The sequence below is a fragment of the Hypanus sabinus genome, chromosome 15 (genome assembly GCF_030144855.1).
Source record: "Hypanus sabinus isolate sHypSab1 chromosome 15, sHypSab1.hap1, whole genome shotgun sequence".
NCBI classification, from domain to species: Eukaryota; Metazoa; Chordata; class Chondrichthyes; order Myliobatiformes; family Dasyatidae; genus Hypanus; species Hypanus sabinus.
The window spans coordinates 37069326-37085261 of NC_082720.1; the positions used below are offsets into that span (position 1 = coordinate 37069326).

The following is a 15936-nucleotide window of genomic DNA, read 5'->3' on the forward strand; positions in this document are numbered from 1 at the left end:
AGATGTACTTTGGAGAGCATTCTTATGACTGCATCACTGTCTGGTATGTGGTGGGGGGGGGTGGGGGGAGGAAGGGCTGCACTGCACAGGATCAAAGTAAACTGCACAGAGGAATAAAATTAGTCAGCCCCTTCATTGTTACTAGCCTCTGTAATATCCAAGACACCTTCAAGGAGCAGTGCCTCAGAAAGCCGGCATCCATCATTAAGGACTCCTGCCAGTCAGGACCTGCCCTCTTCTAACTGTTACTGTCAGGTAGGAGGTACAGAAGTCTGAAGGCACACACTCAACAATTCAGGAACAGCTTCTTCCCCTCTGCCATACAATCTCCAAATGGGAACTGAACTCATGAACACTACCTCACTACTTTTTTTTAATAAGTTCTGTTTTTGCACTACTTATTTTAACTACTTAATATGTATATATACAATGTAATTCAGTTTTTTTCGATAACATGTATTACATTGTAGTGCTGCCACAAAGTTAACAAATTTCGTAACATACAGTGCCTACAAAAAGAATTCACCACCCCCCCACCAGAAGATTTTGCGTTTTATTTTGTTTTACAGCATTGAATCACAGGGGATTTAATTTGACTTTTTTGATACCAATCAACAGAAAAAGACTCTTCCATTTCAAAGAGAAAACAGATCTCTACAAAGTGATCTAAATTAAATACAAATATAAAATACAAAATAATTGATTGCATAAGTATTCATCACCCATTAATATGACACACCAAATCATTACTGGTGTAGCCAATTGGTTTTAGAAGTCATGTAATTAGTTAAAACAGAGATCTGTTTTTGGAAACCTGTGTGCAGTCAAGGTGTTTCAGTTGGTTGTAGTAAAAATACACCTGTATCTGGTAGGTGTAACTGCTGGTGAATCAGTATCCTGGCAAAAACTACACCATAAAGTCAAAAGAATACCCCAAGCAACTCTGCAAAAAGGTTACTAAAAAGCACTAATTAGGACATGGATACAAGAAAATTTCCAAGTCACTGAATATCCCTTAGAGTACAGTTAATCATCAAGAAATTGAAAGAATATGGCACAGCTGTAAATCTGCCAAGAACAGGACACACTCAAAAATTGAGTAACCATGCATTAATGGGGACGAGTGAGGGAGGTCATCAAGAGACCTATGACAACTCTTGAGGAGTTAAAGGCTTTAGTGGCTGGAATCAGAGAGAATATGCATGAAACAACTGTTGTTCTGGGTGCTTCACCAGTTGCAGCTCTATGGAAGTGGTAAGGAGAAAGCTACTGTTGAAAAAAACTCACATGAAATCTCAGCTAGAGTTTGCCAGAAGGCACGTGGGAGACTGAAGTTGGCTGGAAGAAGGTTCCATGGTTGATAAAACCAAAATTGAGCTTTTTGGCCATCCGACCAAATGCTAAGTTTGGTGTAAACCAAACACAGCACATCAATACTACCCCATTCTTACCATGAAGCATGCTGGTGGCTGCATCGTGCTGTGGGAATGCTTCTCTGCAGCAGGCCCTGGAAGGCTTGTTAAAGTAGAGGGTTAAATGATTGCAGTAAAATAGAGGGAAATCCTGGAGGAAAACCTGATGCAATCTGCAAGAGAACTGTGACTTGGGAGATTTGTTTTCCCTAAGCATAAAGCGAAAGCTGCACAGTGAAAGCTTAAAAACAATGAGGTTAATATCCTGAGTGGCTAAGTCAGAGTTCAGACCTCAATCCAATTGACAATTTGTGGCTGGAATTGAAGAGCCGTTCACTCACGATCCCCATGCAAACTGACAGAGCTTGAGCAGTTTTATCAGGAAGAATGGGGGAGAATTAGTGTCAAGATGTGCAAAGCTGATAGAGACCTATCCACACAGACTCAAGACTATAATTGCTGTCAAAGGTGCATCTACTAAATACTGCCTTGAAGGGGTGAATACTTATGCAATTATTTTGTATTTTATATTTGTAATTAATTTAAATCACTTTATAGAAATCTGTTTTCACTTTGACACGAAGAGTCATTTTCTGTTGATCAGTGTCAAAAAACCCATTAAAATCACTGCGATTCAATGTCGTAAAACAATAAAACATGAAAACTTCCAGGGGGTGGCATGTAGAGAATACTTTTTTTACAGGTACTGTGATATTAAGCCTGAATCTGACTCTGAACTCAATTTATCTAAATCCCATTACAGAATCATCATGATATTCATGATAATTCCAATGATTTTCATCATTGCAGCAAGTTGGGAAACTTTACAATTCATCTGTCCTCCAAGTCAATAAAAGTCAAAAACCAAATTTTGAAATATCCCTCGGAAACAGACGTATTTATTCCAAATCTTTGTTTACTATGTGGCATCCTATTTTCAATCCATGAAGGAACAATTCTTCCAATGTCTTCAGCTCTTCATTTAAGTAGCAGCCCCAAATGCATTTTGGAAATCTAATTATACTGTATATACAAGTTAACCTCCATCAACAATCATACAGTATGAAACAGCGAAAGTAAATAGCAAGAGTAAAAATGAAAGAAAAACAAATGTCCAGGAAATGTTGAATTATGGATAACATTCTTCGGTTTTGAAAGTGAAGGTAGGGAATGCAATTTGTCATTTTCAAAAGCTCCGCATCTCCCAGAACAGAACCCACCTAGACTGCACTCTCAGGCCCACAATGTTGCGCTGACCAACCTAAACGTTCACTCTCTCACAGGCCATAACCCTCCATTTTATTCATCCATGTCTCTTAACATATCAGCATATTGGCAAATAGTAAATAGGAAAGCAGTAATCTGGCATCTGTAGTAAGGAATGGATTATAAATACAACATGGACAAATGCCTCTTGATACAGGTGGGGGAGGAAACAAAAGGTAGATCTGTAGACCTATATGGGGGAAAGAAGGCTGACTACAGTTCAAGATGGTCACAACTGATATTGGCCCTGCAGGTGACAGGGAGTGCAGGAGAACTGAGAGAAAAATATAACAGAAGGGCTGAATATATCATTATAGGGTTGTGGAACGAGGAAGGAGGAGTGGAACAGGCATGTATAGGGCACTGTGGGCGAGATGGGAGAGTGCCTATCAAGCAACTTTTGTAATCTGGCTGCTGCAGGGTCAAGCAGCACCTGTGGAAGCAGAGGTATGGTCGACGTAGATCAAAGTCTGCATCAACACTCCAAGTGTAGAGGGGAGAGCCAGTATAAAATTAAGGAGGGGGGAATGAAGAACTAGATGACAGCAGGGATGATGGCCGTATGTGGCGGGAGGGCAGAGCGGAAGCTAATACGTAGAGACACAAGATGTTGCAGATGTTGATGAATAAGGGAGGTACTAAATGGAACTAAAGAAGAGATAATGGCAGATAGATCCAGTTGTGAGATGAGACAGAAGACCCCATGGATTAAATATGTACGAAACAAGAAGAGTGAAGGTAGCAAGCCTGGGTGTTAGAAGTGAGTGAGAGAACCTGGATTGATCAGGAAAGAAATGAGCACAGGGGATGCAGGGCACTTGAAATCGGAAATTTCAATGTTTATTCCACAGGCTGTCGGCTACTGTTGTATGTATGTAAGAATTTGTTGGGCTCAGTAGAATGGGAGAGATGGCAGACAGTTAAGGCAAAAGAGGTTATCTGTAAATTGTGTAGGGATTGGTTAGAGATGGGGCTGACACTTGCACTGTGATGGCTTGGGCGGGGGTGGGGAATTGAGGGGACTACTAACTGTCTGCAGGGTCAGAAATGGGCAATCAATCTGATTGAGCAGAGATGAGGATGTCTGTCTGGGACATGGGTAGAGACTGCACTGCCGGGCCGGGGGCAGATGTGTGAAGTGATGGGGATGGTGCTGTCTATGGCTGTGGTGCAGTGGAAATGATAAGTCTGTAACTGGAAGATGAAGGGACGCCTCTGAGGAGGGTGGAAACACAGGGCCAGTTCTGTGGGAGGAGTTTGGTAATGGGACTGCCCTTTGGAGGTGGGGATGGAAAAACAGCCATCTCTGTTGGGGGGGAGGGATGACAACGTGGCCATCTCTGGGGATACAATTAAGGAGTACTATGGAGGGTAGCAGCACTGTCTTTATGGGCAGGTGGACAGGACTGTTCCTAGAGAAGATATGGCTGTCTCTGGGGTGTGGAGAGGAATGGGTTCTGTGTAGTAGTGGGGATGGAGGCAGTGCCATCTTGGGAGTGTGGGGAGGAGTGTAGACGTGTCTCTGGGGGTGTGGGGAGGAGTGTACATGTGTCTCTGGGGGTGTGGGGAGGAGTGTAGACGTGTCTCTGGGGGTGTGGGGAGGAGGGCAGACGTATCTCTGGACTGTGGAGAGGAGGGCAGACCTAACTCTGGGGTGGAGTGAAAGCCTTGTCTTTGGGGGGGGGGGGGTGAAGGAGGGGCTGCTCCCGAGAAATGGAAGAGGCTGGTGCTATCTGGGGTTGGGGGGGGGGGGTGTTGGAGGAGGAGGTCGAGACTGTCTCTGGCGTGTTACAGGAGGACAGGTCTATCTGGGGGTCGGGGTGGAGGAGGCTAAAGCTGTCTGGGGGGGGACTGGGATGGAGGAGACGGGGCTGCATTTGGAGGGGGAGGGGAGGACAGGTCGTTGTTTGTAAGGTGGATAGAGTTGTCATGGGGTGGGGAGGTAAGACGGGACTGATTGGCTATGCGTCCGGAGTGGGACGGTTCTGGGCCGTTCTGTTGTTATTCCCCACTTGGGATTCCGGGCCGTGCTGGTCAGGCCCGGTGCTGTGCCTTTGCTAATCAGCAGCCCCGTCGCACCCCGGTGGAGGCCGGCCTACGCTTGACCCCCGACCACCGCCACCACCCCAATGCACGTTCTGAGCTCCAACCGGCCGTTGCCCCCTTTCCCCTCACCTGCTCCGTGGAGCCGCCGCTCTGAGAGCTCGGGACCGGCGACTTCAACATCGGTCACCTACCCCCACTGTCCGCTGGCTGTCACTGCGCATGCTCCGCAGCCACGGCGAGCTGGCGAGGCCAAACAAACCTCCTCAAATTTGAAAACGCGTTTCGCTTCTTTCCCAGTCTGGGCCTGAGTTTCCTCTTTTAATACGATCATCGGCTTTGGTGCTTTAAAAGAATATTGGAACTATGGATGCATTGGTTTGATGACATGATCGATATATGTGCTGATTGCATTGTGCATTCTTTCGGGGGAAAAAAACACAAAGTAAAATATATCCGCTTTTAAGACACACAAAGAAAGTGCTGGAGGAACTTATCAAGTCACGGTGCATCTCTGGAAATGAATAAATAGTTGACGTTTCAGGCCTATACCCTTCGGAGGAGTATTCAAATTAATATGACCCTTCATATGCTTAGGATATCTATAGGATTTTCTGCTTTTTATTTGTGATCCATCTCACTCATTTTTCACACATTACATATGAACAGAATCAGAGTCAGGTTTAAGATAAGTAGATATGCTTGTGAAATTCGCTTTTGTGGCAGCAGTACAGTGCAATATATAATAATAGGAAAAAACTAAATTACTGTAATTTTATATATATATATATAGTTAAATATTTATTGTATGTTACACCACAGGCATTTAGGGCACCAACGAAGGTCCTCCATCTCTAGCAGTGTTCAGAGATTATTTCATCATGTCAGTAACTTCTTGGTTTTCACTGCTTTCAGTCAGGCAAGTCCCAGGGGGAGACTTAGGAATACCATCACATTCAGATGTCAAATGATTCTTCGTTACTGTTTCTGTAACAAATTTTGTTTTACCAATCAGGGTTGTTAGCCCTAAGCTGAACTCCCGAACCTGGAGAACCAGTGGACTACTCTTAGCCTGATCTCTACCCTTTGACCTGTTTGGCATAAATGAACCTACCAAGAGCCAAAACCCTGACTCCAGCCAGCATGGAGGACACATTGAGGCACGCAAGCCTCCAAACCATGACAATGTCGTGATCCTCTTTGAGGTAAGTTAAATAAGTAGTGCTAAAGTAGAAATAAAAAAGTAGTTCATGGATTCAGTGTCTGTTCAGAAATCGTTGGGTTTGTGCCTCCTTGCTGATGCTAGCAACGAGAAAAAGGTATAACCTGGGTGATGGGATCCTTAATGATGGATGCTGCCTTTTTGAGGCATTGCTCCTTGAAGAGGTCTTGGATACTACAGAGGCTAGTGCCTATGATGGAGCTATGTTTACAAATCTCTTCAGCCTACTTTGATTCTGTGCAGTTGCACCCCCCCCCCCCCAGACCAGCGGGTGATGCAGTTAGTTAGAATGCTCTCCGCGGTACAGCTGTAGAATTTTGTTAGTGTTTTTGGTGCTTTCTTTGTAGCTGCATTGATATATTGGGTCCACGCTAAATCATCAAAGATATTGATATCCATGATGCACCATCAATAACTCACTCTGAGTTGTAAAGGCGAGATATTGGCTTTTATTGACTGGAAGAAGGAACAAGCAGTGAGTGACCACCATACTACATCCTGGAGACTGAGAAGCCGGGCTCCAGCCTCAATCGCCTTTATACAGGGGTCTGTGGGAGGAGCCACAGGAGCAGTCAGCAGGGGGCGTGTCCAGACAGGTATATGTAGTTCACCACAATCCAGGAACTTGAAATTGCTCATTCTTTCCACTTCTGATCCCTCTATGAGGACTGGTATGTGTTCCCTTGTCTAATCCTTTCTGAAATCCACAATCAGTTCTTTAGTCTTACTGATGCTGAATGCAAGGTCATTGCAGTGACAACACTTACCTAGCTGGTGCATCTCTCTCCTGTTCACATTCTCATCACCGTCTGAAATTCTGCCAACAAATTTATAAATGACATTTGAGCTATGCCGAGCCATACAACCATGGGTATAGAGAGAGTAGAGCAGTGGGCTAAGCACACACCCCTGAGGTGCACCAGTGTTGATTGTCATCAAGGTGAAGATGTTATTGCAATAAATGTGCCACTTAACTTATGAGAAAATGTTTGGGATATGTGACAAAATCAGAGCACTTGGCAGAATCACAGAGACCCAGAGGCCATGCAAACTGGTCAGGATTGAACATGGGTAACTAACAGTCTTGAGGATGAATCCAAAGGGTTGATCAGCGTCTGTGGGAGCAAATGAATTGTCAACATTTTGGATTGATACCCTACATCAGGTCTTAATGCAGGACTTGGACTCAAAATTAAAGGATGTAGGGATATGGAAGAGAAGTGGAGAAGATCAGTGGCAAGTACCATTTTGTACTTTAGATGTTTTAGACATTGCCCATTTCCAACTAGAGTAAATCAAGTTCAAGTTTCAAGTTTAATTATCTTTCAACCATACACAAATATAGGCAAACAAGACAAGGCTCCTCCAGGACCAAGGTGCGAAACACATTACCAACCACACACTGCACATAGCACACAGCAGAAACAGCACATATGCTTACAATTTCAGAAAACTATAGTCACAAAGAGATAACAAATATCTGAGTTGTCCTGGTTGAGCTTAATCTGTCCCTGAGCAAACACTCGAGGGCAGGACTGAGTGAACACTGGAAAGCAGCACTGACGGATGGGTCAGCCTCCAAGCCAGTATGAAATCCAGCAACACGCAGTCAGCTCAGGCAATTCCTTTACTGGCAACCGCAACAGGCGACTCCAAGGCATGAGGGTCTTGTCCGCACAGCAATGGAGGCCGCCTGGCTCCCATGCTGTCAGTCTCTCCGGTGAACCAGTGAACCACACTTGCAGTGTTATACGCTACCAATGTCCAACAGGGTCTTGCAATCACAATAAACACTTCCAAGATAATCACTCACAATGTCTTTGGACCATGCACCATCTCAGCACGTCCAGGCAAAAACGAACATCAAGTCATCTCTCCATAATATTCGTTTTTTTTTTTCAGAATCATCATATTCTACCAGTCACCAATATTTTTAGGTTCAATAAATCACTTGTCAAATAAACAGTCTTCAGGACAGTTCTAAAGTCAGAGATCCTGAAGCAAGCAACTCAGCTCCTGGCTCTCTAAAGACTTTACAACACCTACAAGACAGAAGTCAGGATGAAGATCCTGATTTGCCATACTCAGAGAAGCATTGAATAAACGCATTCCTTAAGACAAAAGACCAACTACTGCGCTCAACATTTACTCGGCATACTCAAGGCAGACTGTAACTGCTGTGTATTCCATTCCCAGGAGGTATTACACAAAGCTGACACATCTCTTATAATAATCAGAAGTGCAAAGGGTGCAAGAGAACTGGAGCCATATACAGGTTCTCTTACGTGCAACATCATCTTAATTTGGAAATACACTCAGTGGCCCCAGGAATTTAGAAGGATGAGAGGGGATCTGATTGAAACATATAAGATTATTAAGGGATTGGAGACGCTGGAGGCAGGAAGCATGTTCCCGCTGATGGGTGAGTCCAGAACTAGAGGCCACAGTTTAAGAATAAGGGGTAGGCCATTTAGAACAGAGATGCGGAAAAACTTTTTCACCCGGAGAGTGGTGGATATGTGGAATGCTCTGCCCCAGAAGGCAGTGGAGGCCAAGTCTCTGGATGCATTCAAGAGAGAGTTAGATAGAGCTCTTAAAGATAGCGGGGTCAATGGATATGGGGAGGGGGCAGGAACAGGGTACTGATTGTGTATGATCAGCCATGATCACAGTGAATGGCGGTGCTGGCTAGAAGGGCCGAAAGGCCTACCCCTGCACCTACTGTCTATTATCTATTGAGACATACAGGAAGTACCTAATAATGTGACCATGGAGCGTATGTGCTTGGTCTTTGACTACTTTAGCCCTTCCTATTTGAAGTTTGTTGTGTTGTGCATTCATAGATGCTCTTCTGCCCACCACTGTTGTAACACGTGTTACTGTCGTCTTCCTGTCAGCTTGAACCAATCTGGCCATTCTTCTCTGAACCCTCTCATTAATGAGGTGTTTTTCACCATAGAACTGGCACTCATTGGACTTTTTCTTTTTGTTTTCACTCCATTCTCTATAAACTCTAGAGATTGTTGTTAAGTTCAAATTCCAGGAGATCAGCAGTTCCTCATACTCAAACCAACCTGTCTGGCATCAATGATTGTCCCACGGTCAAAGTCACTTAGATCACATTTCCACCCCATTTGATGTTTGGTCTGAACCAAAACTGAACCTCTTGACAGTGTCTGCACGGTCCAGCTTTAGAACTGTTCTGTAGACTGGATTTCTGACAAATGATTGGCTGAATAGGTACAGTATTTCCATTTACAAGTCAGTGTATGGGTATGCCTAATAAAGTGGTCACTGAGTGTACACTATAATTCTTTGGCTTTTTGCTGTTTAAAAAGGCTTCAATTTTTCTTTGAGATGACTGCACATTGCCAACTCCCTGATAACTGCAAAATGAATAGATTTTCTTAGTGAATACCATGGGAGGCTCAAGCCCCACACATAGCAGTATTGCTCAAGGAGTTAAATGTCCTTTTAGCCATCTGGGTGGGCCAGAGACATGACTTGGTTGGCTGTCTTGAAATGAATGGCTGATGCTAGAGTAGAGAAAGGATAGAGAAAAAGAGAGAGAGAGAGAGAGAGAGAGAATAATTGGGAGAAGGAAAGGGGGGAATGGAGAGGAAAGGAGACAAGAAAAAAAAGATAAATTGAAGTGAATGAAGCCAGGGATAGGGAAGGAAAGGTGGGAGAGAGAATAAAGTAAAGGATGGGTAGGGGAGAGAGGAGAAAGGAAGGAAAAGAAAAGAGTGAGAGTAGAAGAAATATGAGGAAGGGGGAAGTATCTGACAAAGAGAGAGAAAAGAAGAATGGAGGGTAGAAGAGAGGATGAGAGAAAGAGGAAGGAAAGGGGTGGAAACAAGGGATTGGGAAGAAGCAAGAGGAATGGAAAGGGAGGAGAGAGGAATTATGAAAGGAAGATGGAGGAGCAGAGCTCAGAAGGAGCAAGGGAAGTGCAAAGAGCAGTGAGCAATGAGGATTATGGTTCCCAACATTCCTGAAATGAACAAAGTCCCTTGTATTTAAATGGAAATGAGTTGTTCCACTCAATATCAGAACAGGATGAGCACTTACTTTTACAATTTTCCCATCCCAGGCTGAAATCTGATAGAACTGAGGTCTGCATCATTATTTGACACTTCAGACAGAAGAGTATATAGTTCTTATCCACTGTGATAAAGTACTTTGAGAGGTCATTGCTGAAACGTTTCAACTCCTGCCTGAGAAGCAACTTGGATCTGCTCCAATTTGCCGACCATCATACCAGGTTAATGGCAGATGCTATTCCATTGGCTCTTCATTCGACCTGAAACATCTGGATGTTGGAGATCCTCAATTTCCTCACTTGCAGACCCCAGTCAGTTCAGATTGGCAACAACATCTCCATTAGTACAAGTGAACCATAAAACTGTGTCCTTAGACCCCTGCTCTACTCACTTTACACTTATGACTGTGAGGCTGAGCACAGCTCCAATGCCATTTTTAAATTTGCTGACAACACTGCTGTTGTCGACCAAATCAAAGGTGGTACCAAATCAGCTTATAAGAGGTAGCTTGAAAATTTGGCTGAGGGTGCCACAACAACAACCCCTCAATCAATGTCAGCAAGACCCCAGAGCTGAGTATTAAATTCAGAGGAAGGAAACTGGAGGTCCATGAGCCAGTCCTCATCAGGGGATCAGAGGTGGAGAGGGTCAGCAAACTTTAAATTGTTGTGTTATCATTTCAGGGGATCTATTCTGGATCTAGCATGTAAATGCCATTATGAAAAAACCACAAGTTTGTGAAGATTCAGCATGTCATCTAAAACTTTGACAAACTTCTGTAGATGTGTGGTGGAGAGTATATTGATTGGTTGTATCAATATATTCCTGGCATGGAAACATCAATAGAAATTCCAACAAAAATGAGTGGATATGGCCCAGTCCATCATGGCAGAAGCCCTCCCCCCCCCCCCCCATTGAGCACATCTACACAGAGCGTAGTTACAGGAAAGCAGCATCCATCAGCAATGACCCCAGCCATCCAGACCCTTCATTCTTCTTGCTGCTGCCCTCAGGAAGAAGGTACAGGAGCCACAGGCCCACACCACCAGTTCAGGAACAGTTATTACCCCTCAACCATTAGGTTGATGAACCAGTGCTTTTTACATAGTAGGGGAATTAAGGGTTATGGAGAAAAGGCAGGTAGATGGAGCTGAATTTACAGACAGATCAGCCGTAATTTTATTGAATGGTGGGGCATGCTTGTTGGGCCAGATGGCCTACTCCAGCTCTTATTTCTTACGTTCAGTGTTAGGACGCTGAAGCAGGGATCCAATCACAAACCCAGTACTGTGTATACAGTGATATTAATTGAGTAACAAATCCCAAAGTGCAAACAAAGTCAGCGTCTAAGTTCAGGCAGAGATCAAAACATCCAGAGAAATCCAAAAACCAGAATCAGGAAACAGGCAGCATCAATATTCAGACAGACAGATTACAGATACAAATGCTGGAAAGACTCAGGAAAACTCACTGGCACAATCTAGCAACAAATAGATTAAAAACACAGGACTAAAATACACTGAACAATAAACGGAGAGGCAGATGATAGGTGGAGCACAATGAGACAGAAGTCGCAGCAAAGCAGGTAATAATGAGAAACAGGTGAGGGCAGAGTAATCAGTGATACAGGGGCTGGGGCATGAAAACGAACGAGAGTACATGGCAATACAAAACCACAGACTGACAGCTAGGAGAAAAACACACAAAAAGACAAAGTTCAACTGGAGGTATTGACAACCAGACAGGATAACATCACTTTCTCCATAACTGAACTGTTCTCAAAAACACTTTCCAGCACCCCTCGTCTCATGTTCTCTTTATTTATTGCTTATTTAGTTTATTGTTTGTTTGTATGTTTATTCATTCATTCATTCATTTATTTTTTTTACTCTTTTTGAAGCTTAAGCTGGTAAAACCTGAGATACGTGTATACCAAGTGCACTAATTTTTCTATTGCTAGGAACCTTTGGAGTATTGTAGTGGTATTTAATATAGTGGCTTTCTGGAGATTTACATAAATATTGCTGTGTAGCCCTAATTGTTTAATGCTATTCTGTAGTGACTTTCAGAAGATACCAACTGTAGATATTACTATTGGGACAATGTCTCCCCTGTTCATGTTCCATAGTCTTTCAGTCTTCTTTTAATTCAACATATTTCTGGTGTATATTGCATTGATATCTGTAGGTTATGTGTGTTTGGAATAGCCATATCTATGTTGTTCTTGCTTGTTTATCTAGACAGTTACAATGGATTGTCCTTTCTGTAATTACAGGTTTGTTGTAATATAATTTGTAGGATTCTGACTCTAAAACTGGATCAGGATTGTATTTATAGTAAGGCGTGATTTAATTGATGAGTTTGTATTTTAAAGCAAGTTGTTGGCAAAGGTGTTTGCTACTTGATTGTGCCCGTGTAAGTAATCAGATTGAGTTAACCTGCTGCAGGATCCTCTAATGTGTTGGTTTGTTTCTGGTTTCTCTTGACATTTTCTGCATTTATCTTTTTGAATTTGTTGTTTTTTTGTTTTGTATTCTTGATATCTTTAAACACCACTTGGTCCTGTATTGCCACAAGGAACCCTTCTGTTTCTGGGAAGATGTGTTCAGGAAGGTTTCCTGAGACAGTATGTAGATAAGCCTAGAAGAGGAGAGGCTGTACTTGATCTGGTATAGGGAAGTGAACCTGGTCAGGTGTTAGGTCTCTCAGTGGGAGAGCATTTTGGAGATGGTGATCACAATTCTATCTCCTTTACCATAACATTGGAGAGGGATGGGAACAGACAAGTTAGGAAAATGTTTAATTTGAGTAAGAGGAAATATGAAGCTATCAGAAAGGAACTTGGAAGCATAAATTGGGAACAGATGTTCTCAGGGATATGTATGGCAGAAATATGGCAAATGTTCAGAGAATATTTGTGTGCCATTTTGCAAGGCTATATTCCAATGAGACAGGAAAAGCATGGCAGAGTACAGGAACTGTGGTGTACAAAGGCTGTTGAAAATCTAGTCTAGAAGAAAAGCTTAAGAAGGTTCTAAAAACTAGGTAATGAGAGAGATCTAGAAAATTATAAGGCTAGTAGGAAGTAGCTTAAGAATTAGGAGAGCCAGAAGGGGCCATGAGAAGGCCTTGGTGAGCTGGATTCTTTTCCAATATTTCTATTAAATTTCATAAACGCAAATACAGAATTCATAAGTATACTTATTATAAATCAAAATAAGATAGCACAAAATGCACTATATATAAATCTCACTGATACAATCAGTTTCCCATATTGATGATCAATCAAATAAAATTAATTGAATGATGAAATACAAAAGTATGGTTAATTATATTATTTAAAAAATCTACACCCCCTACCAAGACAAAGCTGGTTGGAAAAAAAAACAAGAGAAAAAAAAGAGTACTTTACCATATTGTGTTTTATAATAGTAACCCAGATCTATATTTTAATAACAATTCAAAGAATTTTAAAATAGTTCAGAAAGAGTCCCCATAGCATTTGAAAATCTTGGTTAGAATCAGAAATCGAACAACGAATCTTCTCTAGATTTAAACATGACATAACATCACATAACCATTGAGCATCTGTGGGGGGGGGGGCAACCTCCTTCCATTTAAGCAAGATCACCTTCCAAACCATAAGAGAAATAAAAGCCAGTACCTGTCAATGAGAAGGCTCCAAAATTATAGTTCTTTCCTCTACAATACCACATAAGGCTGTCAAAGGATTGGGCTTAAAACTAACTTTAAAAAGTACAAAGTTTGGAATACATCTTTCTAATATTTTTCAAGCCTTGAACATGACCAAAACATATGAATTAATGAAGCCTCTCCATTATTACATCTGTCACAATAAGGAGATATATCTACAATATAACGAGAGAGCTTGTCTTTAGACATATGAGCCCTACGTACTACTTTAAGTTGTAGGAGGGAATGACGAGCACATAATGATGAAGAATTAACCATTTTGAAAATAACCCTCCAGGTCTCATCAGATAATGAAGTCTGTAAATCCTTTTCCCAATCTTTTTTAATTTTATCTAAAGAAGGCATTCTCTATCCCGACAACAGACCATAAATATAAGATATTGAGCCATTTTCAAAAGGTTTCAAATTAAAAATTACGCCTATTATGTTCTTATCTGGGCTTGTAGGAACCAGAGGAGTTAGTAGAGATACTTAATGAATACTTTGCTTCAGTTTTCACTACGGAAAAGGACATTGCAATTTTAGGGATGAGTTATATCGGATTGAAAAGCTTGAGCATATAGACATTAAGAAAGAGGATGTGCTGGAGCTTTTGGAAAGTATCAAGTTGGATAAGTCACCGGGATCAGACCAGGTATACCCCAAGCTACTGTGGGAGGCAAGGGAGGAAATTGCTGAGCCACTGGCAATGACCTTTGCATCATCAGAGGGGATGGGAGAAGTTCCGGAGGATTGGAGGATTGTAGATACTGTTCCCTTATTCAAGAAAGGAGGTAGAGATAGCACAGGAAATAATAGATCACTGAATCTTACTCTAGCCGCTGATAAGTTGATGGAGCAGATCCTGAGAGGCAGGATTTATGTACATTTGGAGAGGAATAATATGATTAGGAATAGTCAGCATAGCTTTGTCATTCCTTATGAGCCTAATTGAATTTTTTGAGGATATGACTAAACACATTAATGAAGGTAGAGTAGTAGATGTGGTGTATATGGATTTCAGCAAGGCATTTGATAAGGTTCCCCTTACAAAGCTTATTGAGAAAGTAAGGCGCAAAAGATGATGGCACGATGCAGCTTACAGCGGCCACTCCGGAACTGATTATCTGTTATTTGTGAAGTGGCGTGCCGTGCTCAATCATAATTGATTGAAAACGAACGTGGAAGCACGGAGAAACATCGGGAAATTCCAGGAAGACCTTCTTCGTTGCTGCTGCTGCTGTGAGGTCTGGGACTCTGCTGGGAAGAACAGGCCCCCAGTCCTTGGGGTCATGTTTTGCCGATGGCCGTTGGCAGGGCCGTCTTAATACACTCGGCAGAGGATGGTGCTCAGAGAAGTTGTGCCGGAGGGGATGGTCGTCGGCTCGGAGGTTCAACAGACTCGGAATCCTTTCGATGGACTCGGGTTGCTTTCGGTGTGTGCTGCGTCTGCGAGGCTGAGTCGGTGGTGCTTTGGAAGTCCATAGCGGGGGTACTCCCTTCTGCTGCTGGCGTGGGATGGCGAGTCTGTTGGGACCCTGGGGACTTGTGGAAACTGTGGTGATTTCTTTTGAACTTACAGTCCTTTAACATCTTGGACTATTTTTACTGTGCCCATAGTCTGTTTTTTTATCAATTGTGCTATTGTTTGCACTGTTGTAGCTATATGTTGTAATTACGTGGTCTTGTGCAGGTCTTGTAGCTTTAGTTTTTGGTCTTGTTTTTGTCTGGTGGATTTGGAGATCCTTTCTGGGGAACGCGCTAGACGGTAGTGTGATATTAATACGCAGCAGCATCTCCGGACACTGGATTGGGGATTGACAAACATTATGTGGATTTTCTGGTGTAGTCTGTTTTGTCATATGCTTTTGTGATATCATTCTGGGGGAATGTTGTCTCATTTTTTAACTGCATTGCATTTGTGGTTTCTAAATGACAATAAACTGAATCTGAATCTGAAGGAGGCATGGGATCCAAAGAGGCATTGCTTTGTGGATCCAGAACTGGCTTGCACACAGAATGCAAAGAGTGGATGTAGACAGATTATTTTCTGCATGGAGGTTGGTGACCACTGGTGTGCCTCATGGATCTGTTCTGGGATCCCTTCTCTTCATGATTTTTATAAATGACAGGGATGAGGAAGTACAGGGATGGGTTAGTAAATTTGTTGATGACAAAAAGCTTGAAGGTGTGGTGGATAGTGTGGAGGGCTGTCAGAACTTACAGCGGAACATTGATAGGATCCAAGACTGGGCTG

General features: G+C 42.6%; 1 protein-coding gene and 1 long non-coding RNA gene across 6 annotated transcripts in view; one reads left to right on the top strand and one right to left on the bottom strand.

The window, feature by feature from the left end:
• fbxo38 (F-box protein 38) overlaps positions 1-4936 on the bottom strand; it is a 90592-nt gene extending 85656 nt beyond the window's left edge. For 2 of the 4 annotated variants that reach the window (XM_059990224.1, XM_059990226.1), the window contains exon 1: positions 4854-4936. The gene's annotated coding sequence lies outside the window, so the exon portion shown is untranslated. The remainder of the gene's footprint in view (positions 1-4853) is intronic. The other 2 variants (XM_059990223.1, XM_059990225.1) reach the window with 2 other exon arrangements.
• A 73-nt stretch (positions 4937-5009) lies between these two features.
• LOC132405431 (uncharacterized) overlaps positions 5010-15936 on the top strand; it is a 33686-nt gene continuing 22759 nt past the window's right edge. Inside the window, exons 1-2 of one of the 2 annotated variants that reach the window (XR_009515866.1) lie at positions 5010-5099; positions 5737-5926. This is a non-coding gene — a long non-coding RNA (uncharacterized LOC132405431). Of the gene's footprint in view, positions 5167-5736; positions 5927-15936 lie in introns of both variants that reach the window. The other variant, XR_009515867.1, reaches the window with a different exon arrangement.